Source organism: Lepidochelys kempii, chromosome 13, assembly GCF_965140285.1.
Source record: "Lepidochelys kempii isolate rLepKem1 chromosome 13, rLepKem1.hap1, whole genome shotgun sequence".
In the NCBI taxonomy this organism is placed as follows: domain Eukaryota; kingdom Metazoa; phylum Chordata; order Testudines; family Cheloniidae; genus Lepidochelys; species Lepidochelys kempii.
Window position 1 is genome coordinate 29,286,652 of NC_136392.1, and position 11,075 is coordinate 29,297,726.

Sequence of the window (11,075 nt, forward strand, 5' to 3'; positions counted from 1 at the left end):
GTGGGTTAAAGAGCCAGAGCAGGACCTGGTTCCCAATGTGCAGCGTGCGCTCATCTCAGCCAAATCCTTTGGGGCCTAACTCACAGAGGTGCTGAATACTCCCAGCGCCAGTCGATAGCAACAGGGGCTGCAAGACCAGGCCCTTTGTTCCTAATTAAAATGCCCCACTTCTTCTCCTAAAGGGGGGTTAAGCTTTCCCCGGATGCGTGGGCTTGCTGAGCAGCTGAGCCCATCCCTCGTGCCCAGCCATCTTTGTAATGCCCCTCCCACATAGCCATAGTCCCTGCTGTGTCCTGATGCACAGACTCACATTTATCTCTGTTTTATAGCATGGTATCTTAGCACCAAACTTTCTGAAAAATGAAAAAAAAGAAAGAAAACTAACTGGTCCTGATCCTGCTCAACCCAGCATTAGCTCCAGTGGCTTCAGCAGATTTCCTCCTGATTGCTCATCCAATGCAGAATCAGGCCCGCCAATGAAGCCCAGGTCTTGCTCTTTCTTTTTCCCTTCCCTTATGCCAGCTGTCTCCTTCTCTCCATTGTTTTCCGTGCCTCGTTCTCATTTTCCCAGGCTGGGTATTTTTTTGGTTTCATTTTGTTTTCTCTCTAGGGCCAGCCTTGTTCTTCTTCTCTCCTTTCTTGTGAAGACATTAAAAAAAAAAAAAAAAGCAATCTTGCCCTTTACTTTCCATGCTGGCTGGGCAGCCCTGGAGATCAATGGCCTTTTCATTGCACCACGGACAGCTCCCCTCCAATGTGTGTCACCCAGTTCCACAGAGCCCAACTCCGGGGTCAGTTTAGTCTCTCTGGCCCATTTGCTCTTTAGCGTCTCTGCTGACTTTGCCAGTTGTGATGGCAGCCCCCATCCATTTCAAGCAGAGACCCGGCAAACTCATTTCAGAGTTACTGAAACAGCCTGCTGAGAGCAGGTGTTGACTGGGGCGCAATACGAGCTTCTCTGCTAGTGGTGAATTGCTCACAAATCCCTCATCAATCCCCAGAGCCACCCAGCCCCTCCTGCTTACTTCTGGGCTGCCTCTGCCTTTCTTTGTCTCCATATTTCCCCCACATGGCACTTTCCTCTGATGTTCTTCTCTATCACACCTTTCACCCTGTTCCATCTTCTCTCCTTCCATCCTTCCCCTCTTCTTTCACTTGTCTTCTCCTTCCCTTCAACTCCCCATTCTCTTTTTATTATGAATTATGTTTATTATGGTGCTGCCTAAGGCCCAACCAAGAGTGCGTTGTGCCAAACACCAAGCCCTTCCCTCAAAGCCCTTACAGTGTAAATAGCCAAGACAGACTCTGGGTGGAGGAAGGGGTAGAAGACACCAGCAGAGTGAACAGTGTGATGGCAGCAAACATCCTGTTCACTCCACCGTTGGGGAGGAGGGGGAGTTAATCAGGAAGAGATCCGCCACAAGGAAAGAAAAGGGAAGGGAAAGGGGACACTGAAAGGAAGAGGAGAGAGAGTAATGGGGTCAGGTGTGGAGTGGAGCTAAGGAAGAGGGTTAGAGCAAACAGCCAATCAGCAAAGGCAGAGAAAATCCCATCCGAACACTAATTCACTCACTCTTCTCTCCTTGGTCATAAAGAACACATCCGAGATCTTCTGACCAATTTCAATGAATTCAAGTCAGCACGGCTGTACACTGTTCACCCCAGGGTGCTTAAGGAACTAGCTGAAGAAATATCAGAGCCACTAACAATAATATTTGCTAACTTGTGGATGACAGGAGAGGTCCCAGACAACTGGAGAAGGGCTAACGTAGTGCTCCTCTTTAAAAAACGGACAACGAGGAGCCAGGAAACTATAGACCAGTCAGCCTGATTAAGATATGTGGGAAGCTACTAGAGTAATGTATAAAACAATCAATTTGCGAATACCTGGAGGATGAAGGGCTGATCACTAGCAGCCAGCATGGATTTACCAAGAACAAACCATGCCAAACTGGATTGATTTCCTTCTTTCACAGGGTAACTGGTCTGGTGGATAGGGGGAATGTGGTGGTTATAATATACCTGGACTTCAGCAAGGCTTTTGACACAGTCCCACATGACATTTTGATAAGTAAGCTGGAGAAATGTGGGCTCAACAGAACTACCATTAAGTGGATACAGAATTGGTTAAACAACCATAAACAAAGAGTAACTATGAATGGAATGATGTCAGCCTGGAGGGAGGTCCCAAGGGCGGTTCCACAGCGATCTGTTCTGGGTCTGGTGTAATTTAACATCCGTATTAATGACCTGGATGTAGGTATAGAGAGTATAGAGATCAGATCTGCAGATGACACAAAGCTGGGGGGCTTGCCAACACTTTGGAGGATGGAGCTAAAATTCAGAGGGATCTTGATAAATTGGAGAACTGGGCTATAGACAACAAAAGAAATTCAACGAAAACAAATGTAAGGTGCTAGAAATAGGGAAGAAAAACCAGACACACAAATACAGAATGGGGAGTAACTTGGTTGGCAGCAGCACTGCTGAGGAGGATCTGGGAGTTGTGATGGATCACAACCTCAACATGAGTCAGCAATACAATGCTGTTGCAAAAAAAAAAACAACAGCAATTTTAGATTGCATTAACAGAGGCAAAACAAGCATGTCACAGGAGGTGATAGTACCGCTCTACTTGATGCTGGTTAGGCCTGAGCTGGAGTACTATGTCCAGTTTTGGTCACCAATGTATAGAAAGGATGTGGAGAAACTGGAAGGGATCCAGAGGCAAGTGACAAAGATGATCAGAGGGATGGAATACAGCTATACAAGCAAAGGCTGAAGGAACGGGGTCTGTTTAGTTTGGAAACGAGGAGATTAAGGGGGGACATGCTAGCGGTCTTCAAATACTTGAAAGGCTGCCATAAAGCAGATGGAGGAAAATTGTTCTTTCTTGCCACAGGGGGCAGGACAAGAGGCAATGGGCTCAAACTACAGCAGATCAGATTTAGATTAAATCTCAGGGAAATCTTCCTGCCTGTTAGAGCGGTCGGACAATGGAACAGATGCCTAGGGAGGTCGTGGAATCTCTTTCGCTGGAGGTTTTCAAAAAGAGGCTGGAGAGTATCTGTCTTGGCTGGTTTAGACACAACAAATCCTGCATCTTGGCAGGGGGGTGGACGAGATGACCCTGGCGGTCCCTTTTAACCCTCTGGTTCTATGATTCCTTCCCACCAGCCTCCATTGCAAGGAGTGTGAAGGGGCACATTATTCCACCTCCCCTAAAGGGCCTGTTTGCCGCTCTCTTCCTATGCCACCCTCAGTCCTCCAAGGGATGAGCTGAGACTGCCAAAATGTGCTATGGGGCGTGGGGAACTGTGCTGTTAGCTGGAGCCTGAATAGCGCTGGGGCTTGGTAATGGCCAATGGCCCCTTTTCACTTGAGCTCTCAGGTTCCAACCCAGCCATGTGTGGAAACGGCCAAAAGTTGTTACTGTCTAGAAGTTGGCTCAACGACTGGCATGAAAACATTGGGGAAAGGGGTAGATCCTAATGCAGCAGGTAGAAGGACAGCTGTTACCTTGCTGTGAGCACTCAGCTGGGCCTCTTCATGGCATTATCAGAGAAGACAGACGGAAGGACTGGATAGGCCACGGAAACTCTGCTCCCCTCTCCACTCTCAGTGTTGCTGTGAAACTAACACACGGGCTGGCGGAAAAGGTAAAACTTGGTGCTGGAGTTTGGTGCTTTCTAGGGGAAGGTGGGCTCTGCTGGCTCAGGGAGGCCAGGACATGTCCCTCATGAGGTCTGATCGTGACTTCAGAGGGAGTTGTGGATTTCATCGTTTCTTGGGAACTGCCTGGGTTAATGCAGTGAGACATGATGCAAAATTATGCTCCTGGGAGCACATTGGACTGCAGGGCCCAGCTCAGTCTTAATTCAGCTCTGCAGAGTGGGCTGAGGAATGGGGCTTATTTAGAAAAAGAAATGATGAGCCTGAGTTAGGATGTTCTGATCTGGACCCAAACTTCCCCATAGAAACATCCTGCAGTGAGCAGATGAGATGAGAAGGAGAGAGAGATCCTGATTAGCAGTGGCCCTAGGAATCCCAAACTCAGATCCCAAACTCTTCCATCTCCTAGCTCAGAAACAGTCAAGTGGAGGCTATGAATGGAGGCAAGTCTATTATGTCTGAAGCTCTGTAAAGGGGAGCAGGCAGAGGGGGAAGGGAGGGTTCACACTAAAGAGAGCGAATTTCTCAGCAAAGTGAGTTTATCCTACATTCTGCAGTGCTGCTATCATTGTGCAAATCTGCTCCATTGTCTGGATCATTCCCACATATTCCAGTGTGGTTGAATGGTGCAGACAGTTGGTTGAACCTTTTGTACAATGCCATAAAATAAATAAATAAATTCCAAATAATAATACATTAAAGTAAAGAAGACTTAGCAAATATCATTAAAGAAATGTTTGAGTTTTCATTGCACTGAGAGTTGTACTTGCTGAGCTGGAGCAATGGTATCATAGTTCAGAGATCCATCCAATACTGTATTTATGGATTTTTAGATCTTTACAGGCATTTCTAGTGTCCACATGTCGGACATGTTACCCTCAGACATCTTAATCTTATCACATACCGCAAGATGGTATTCAGTCTACTAAAAGATCTGATTATGTATTAGTATATTGATATATATAATTATATTATTAATTATACATATTATAATAAGAGCTAATATTATGATCAGTTAAAGATCACAACTCAGAGGAAAGGTATCAGGCTAAACCCAGCGGTACAGCCACACAGCTATGGAACTCTATGTATGCTAACACATTAGTGCATTAATCTATGACTCTCCTCTGCATAAATCTTCCACCAGATGATATTTCTGAAAGACACAGTAGAGGAGGAAGCAACAGAGTAACTCAGGTGCAAAGTGGGGAGCAGCTTTCCGCAGCTCATGGGAGAGCCAACGGGGAAAGATGACTTCTCTCTGACTGGCTCCGCATTATGCATGTGGCTCGCACTAAAACTGGTTCTTCTTGGCCACAGGAAAAGGTTTGTACATATCAGTTCAAAGGGACTCAGAAATCTACAATCACAACAAAATGAATCTAGAGTCCAGGAGAAATTATTTCTCTCTTTGTTCAAAAGACACTTGTTAGGAGCCTATCTTTAGCCCATTGAAGCCAAGGGGTGTGGTGGAGGGGTTCCATTAGCTGTGGTGGCCTTTGGATCAGGCTCTATCTTTCTCCTGACCGTTGCTACATAGGAATATGGGAATTGTCAGACTGGCTCAGACCCAGGGTCCAGCTAGTTCAGTACCTTTCTCTGTGGCCAGCATGAGATGCTTCAGAGGAAAGTGCCAGAACCCTGCAGTAGGAAGATGTCGGATAATCTACCTGTCACATTAGGGCCTGGTCTAGATGAACAGTTAGTACGCATCATGCTGGGGTGTAAATTTACAGCACACTAGCCAGCCATTTGCTAGTGTCCATGTGGTCCCTGCTGTGCTTTGATCTACTGTGTTTGGTCATAGGTCAGTGAGGGAACTCCTAATGCATGGTACCAGGGTCCACACAGACCCACACACCTAGTTCCTGGCAGCCTAGTGCACTGTAGATTTATACCCTAGCTTCCTGCCCACAAACTGGTCGTCTAGACAAGCCCACTGCCTCATCCTGCTCTCTAAGAGGTAGAGATTGGCTTAAGCTCTGAAGCATGAGGTTTAACTTCCCTTCCAAATATTTTGTTAGCAATAACTACTGTAGTCTGTATTTTACCTGAATTTAGACATTTTGGGTCTGAATTTAGACATTGGCCAGGCAGAGGAAGATTCATTCTTAGGGTAACCTCACTGAATTCACTGGGTTTACACCAGACACAAACTGGGCCCCTGCTATCAGACTTCTAGTTCTCAATATAAAGCAAATACTGCAATGGTTGTGGTGTTCTGCTCCGATCTATCGGAACAAGGTGTGAAACTGGAGGACGTGAGAAGTTCAGAATTCCAGCGTACTCTGTAAGATGAAGTCAGGAGAGCCAGCAGGAACAGAGACAAGGAACAGCAGCAGATGGGGAGCTGAAACCACACTGGGATTACCCTCCCTAAATACCCTCCCACCTCCCAGTCCAGAACTGTGCAGGGGAGAGACCGCTCTGGGCTTCTAGGTTCCACATAGCATCACCCCTCTCACTGGTCATTGGTGCTTGGGAAAGGAAATCCCAGGGAGGAGTCAGCCAAGGACACAGGGCGTATCGGACACAGGAGCTGACGGCAGCGCGTGCAGACATAGCCAAGCTGGCTTTGAGTTACCTAGCTTGAATGACACTAGCAGGGACGCTGCAGCGCAGCTGGTTGCACAAGTTAGTCTTGCCCAGCCTGGACCCTGGGTACATACTTACGAGGCTGCCACCCCTGCTGCTGCAGCTTCACCGCTATTGTTATTTGAGCTAGTTAGAGCCGATCTAACTCAGGTATGTCGACATGGGCTGCAATCACACCTGCCAGCTGCAGCGCAGGACCTCAGCCGCAGACTTCAGATGCAGACGAACTTCTCCAGTCATCAGTGCCTGGCTGCTTTCTACAGAGTTTGTGCTGAACATTCCGCCCCCCCTTTGCTGATTGGCTGTTTGCCACAGGCCCTGCCCACCCTTTGTTGTCTCTTTGCTCCACCCCCCGTCATGCTCCCCTCCTTCTTCCCCCTTCCTGGATCTCTTCTACTCCCTCCTTTCCATGACCCTTCCCCCTTCCTGTGTCTCTCTGTTCCGCTAATCCCCTCCCACTGACACTCCATCCAAAATACTAAAAACAAACCCAGCCAAACCAACCCGCCTGGCACTAACATGCTGTCTGTCAGCCATCGCGCTGTCCTCTGCTTCTGCGTCACATCCCATTCCACAGCCCTGTGTCTGGCTTGTCACGTTAGACGGCTAACTCCCGGGGGCACAGATTGTCTGGCAGGATGTGTACGTACAGCGCCCAACACAATGGGGCCCTGAGCGTGGATAGCGCCTCAAAGCACTACCATCAGCCTAATAATTGAAAGCAATCAGTAATAATTATATTAACCTCTTACCTTCCTCTAGCCCCTGTCGGCCTAAAGGAGCCCAAAGGTCTTTATACACTGTACAGAGATCCCATCCCCGCTGACATGCAGCAGCTCTGCAATAGCACATGGCACACTACAGAGCCTGTTAGGTCAAGAAGTGAAGAACAATCCTGAGTCCAGGGGAAATGCAGGCAGAGGCAATGTAGTTACCTACACTGGAATTTGGTCACATCACAGGCTTCCACCCAAAGCTCTTAGTAACAACTGCTCAACACCTCAGTTTTACACCTCATCTGCAAGACAATTCCGGTAACACAGAGCCCTCCAGTCCCATGCTCAGTCCTTACTTCTGTACTGACTCAGAGGGGAAAGCGCTATCTGTTGACCCACAGTATTGATCTTACTTCTCTGCAAGCCTGGGCTCTCTGAGGCCTTTCTCCATCCCAGATAAAAATTAGTAAATGTAGGCCAGGCATGAATAATGATCGAACACCCCCAAAGTCTAACATGAAGCTAATTCCTTTTCTGGATCATTGGTCAGATGTTTAGAAAACCTTGCCCTGCATACGGCTGCCTCACCTGGTTCTGGGTTCCTATTAGCTCTTACAAATTGAGTAGAGCTTATTTGGGAGACCTCTAATACACACCTAAATGATGCTGGAGGGCCTAGCTTTTTTCCCTGGGGGCATTAAAAGCCTCACTTGGTCATGAAGTGAGATGCAGAGCCTGACTGCTTGTCGTCAGGAAAACTTATATGGTCAAGCCTGCAAGGGTAAAAGTATTACCCCTCGTGTCCGGGCCAAATTCCAGCTCGAATTATTGCATTCTGCCTGCCTCAAACACCCCTTGGTGATGCCATTTGGAAAACATCTTTCTGCCATGCACAACTGTAGGGGTGCCATCCAGCGGAGAATGCGTTTCACTGGTGAGCTCTGTGGAGAGTTTAGTGTGGCCGCAAATTACATTTGTGAAGTGTTCTGGAATCCCTTGGGGAGGAAGGCCCAATAGAACTGTCAGGTTATGAGCATTTCTGAGACCCCATTCTACAGCTCCTGCTTCTCTCCTTTCCTGTCTAGTCATTCTCCTGGTCCCTACCAGAAGTTATAATGACTCCTATCATCTGCTACTTAGCTGCCATATTTTAATAGACCAGTCCAGCAGGGCGCTCAGCTAATGGCCAGGCACATGAATGGAGTCAGGGTTGCCAACACGGTATTTCAAAAATAAGGGATTGTATACTTGGCACCCCCATCCCACCCCTCCTCCCGATATTATTATCATCATCATCAATAAGCAGGACTCACCTCCATTCGCCAAGGGTATTTCTTGCTTCTTTTTGCAGCACTCAGCCACTCCCAATCTTGCTATGCAGAGATAAAAGAATAAGGGACCTCCGTTGCAAGAAGGAACTGTTGGCAGCACTAGTCAGGTGGTAGAGTGGCAGGAAGTGGGCAGAGAAGCCTGGCAGACAGCCAGATTGATGGCACTAGTATTCTTCTCCAGTCCCTATGTCTGCTGCCGAGTCTGAACACCAGTGTAAGGAGGGTTGTGATTAATAAAAAATTACCAATAGCCTGGGTGCAATGGACAATTGGATGAAAACTAATTTTTCCACCAGCAAACCTCTGTTGTACTGTTTCACAAATCCTGGTTCTGTTTTCTTAACTTTGCTCCAGTTATCATGCAGGGGGCCAATTGTGTTTTTCACGCTGGTCCAGGTACCCCAGGTAACATAACATTGTATTGTCTCCACATCTTTACTCCCTTAGGGTCAGCACATTATGCCTGTCTAGGCTCACTATGTTGGCTCCCAGTTTTAGGCTTCTAGGGCCACATCCAAAAGACCGTTGATGCCAATAGAAAGATGCCTGTTGATTTTAGTGGGCTTTGGATCAGGTCCCTGGAGTGCTAGACTGTCCTTTGGATGGCACGTGGCGGAACAGTTTTGAGAACAGGAAGTCGCCATGTAATCAGAAAGTCATGGTGATTCAGAGATATCAACAGACAGCCAATAAGGGTCACAACACTCTGCATCAGCCAGGGTGGGCCCCTGACCTGCACAGCAGGCCTCGTCATTTGTGTGTGTTTTAATTGCTTATATTTGTCTGTGGCTCTTAATACCCAGGTCAATTTATCAGTACATCTCAAAGCACTTTACAGTCCTTATTGTACTTATCCTTACAACTCACCTAGGACGTAGGGCAGTATTATTATCCCCATTTAAAAAAAACAGATAAGGGCCCAGGGCACAGATAGGCTAAGTGACTTAACCAAGTTCACACAGGAAGTCTGTGGCCGAGCAGAAAATTGAGTCTCCCAAGCTCTAGGCCAGCACTCTACCCACTGGACAGTCCTTCATCTCCTGTTTGCAGTTGTTTTTTGGTTTTAATTTCATTTGATTTTTTTAATGACCCTTGTCATGTAACTGGGCCATTGATAACCCTGAGCCATATCAGATGACTGAGGCCAGAAAATAAAGTTCCATCTCTTAGCAGCTCTGCTGTGAGTCCTGTATTTAGCACACGCCTCATCATACTGGAGGAAGCAAAACAGTTGCAGTGTATTGAAACTTATTCCAATTTTGAAACCACTTTGCCAGGCCATCAAGCCATGGGCAGAGGCTCATTCCAGGAGCTGTTTACTTAATAAATTAAATGTGGAGATTTGGAAACCCCTGTTCTCTCCTATATTACTCATTGTTTACTCAGTGACATTTGAGTCTTCAGCAACTGCAATAAATGGGAGGCAATCTGATACAAAAGGCTAGTAAATGAAGGCGCACAGAGACTCCTCTGAAATTAGCTGCAGAACAAGCTAACATATCATTCCACCTCAACTTGCAGAGAGGAGAACTGGCCCAGGAAATATAGCAGCTGTGCCAGTCAACCTCTGATTTTTCCAGATCCAAAGGGAGGATTTCAAAAGTATGTTGCCTGTCTTAGTTTTTGCTGGATCTTCCCTGGTTCAAGAAGGCAGATCTGTATTCTGCAAGGTAAATATAAAAGGGATCTTATAAAGGACTCTACTGCCAACTCCAAGAGTTCAAAAACATGTCAGGCTAAGGCTCTCCCAAAATTGGCTTAAGAGACTTAAAAATCATGAGGTTTTTTTCAAGATAATGAATGTTGGGTTCTTTTTATTTGCCTCCTGGTTTTGAGCGTCAGGGGGCACTCACTGCACATTTCCAAGCTTTTCTCTGCAACCACAAAAGCTAGAAACTTCCTTTTTTCAAACTGAAAACAGAGATTCACACGTAATCCCTTGACTCAAGCAGCTGGGGCTTTCAGTTAAACATCAATAGTGTGAGTCTCATGATAAAATCTTGAGTTGCCAACACTGGAAAAAGTACCTTTCAAGGCTGGCACATTGTCAAACCAAGCTCTAGATCTCAGTACTTCTGGATATCTCTGCTGGCCCAGATCCTAGCTTCAGATCCCAGAGGACAGAGAGGACTGCTGTGGTCAGAAGCATGGCAGGCATTCAGCAGCACTTGAGATACCACAGACTGCCTCAGGGAAATTTGTGGTTCCCTCTTTCAAAATGGCCACTGCCTCCCTTTGTTCCTATAGGGTTCCCCATCTGCCATGAGGGTAGCTTGGCTTCGCTCTCACTAGGAACAATGGGAGTCAGTGGCCATTTTGAAAGGGAGGTCACTATCTTCCCTGAGGGCCCCTGTTGTTTCAGTCCCATTGAGAATAATGAGAGATGGCAGCCATTTTGAAAGAGGGTCGCTCTTTATGGAACTCTCTGTAGAATAACTTTATGCATCAGGTCTCACAGAAGGAGAAACTCTTCAAATGTAGCCAATGTGCAAGACTTCAGTGAGTTTTAACTACGTGGGAAGTTTGAAGAGTATGTGATATTCTGTTATGAAAATCATTCAGAACAGGGGGAAAAAAGGGTCTGACTCAGGATACCAAATTTCTTAAAAGACCCATTTTTACATGATTTTTAACCATAAAACTAATTAACAGATTTACTTGTGATTTCTCAGATAATCCATTCTGTGCTCAAAGTATAAGAGCTGTAAACTTGAGAAGGTGCCAAAGGAGCATTCAAGGAAGACAAGGCTGCTGCAGAGAA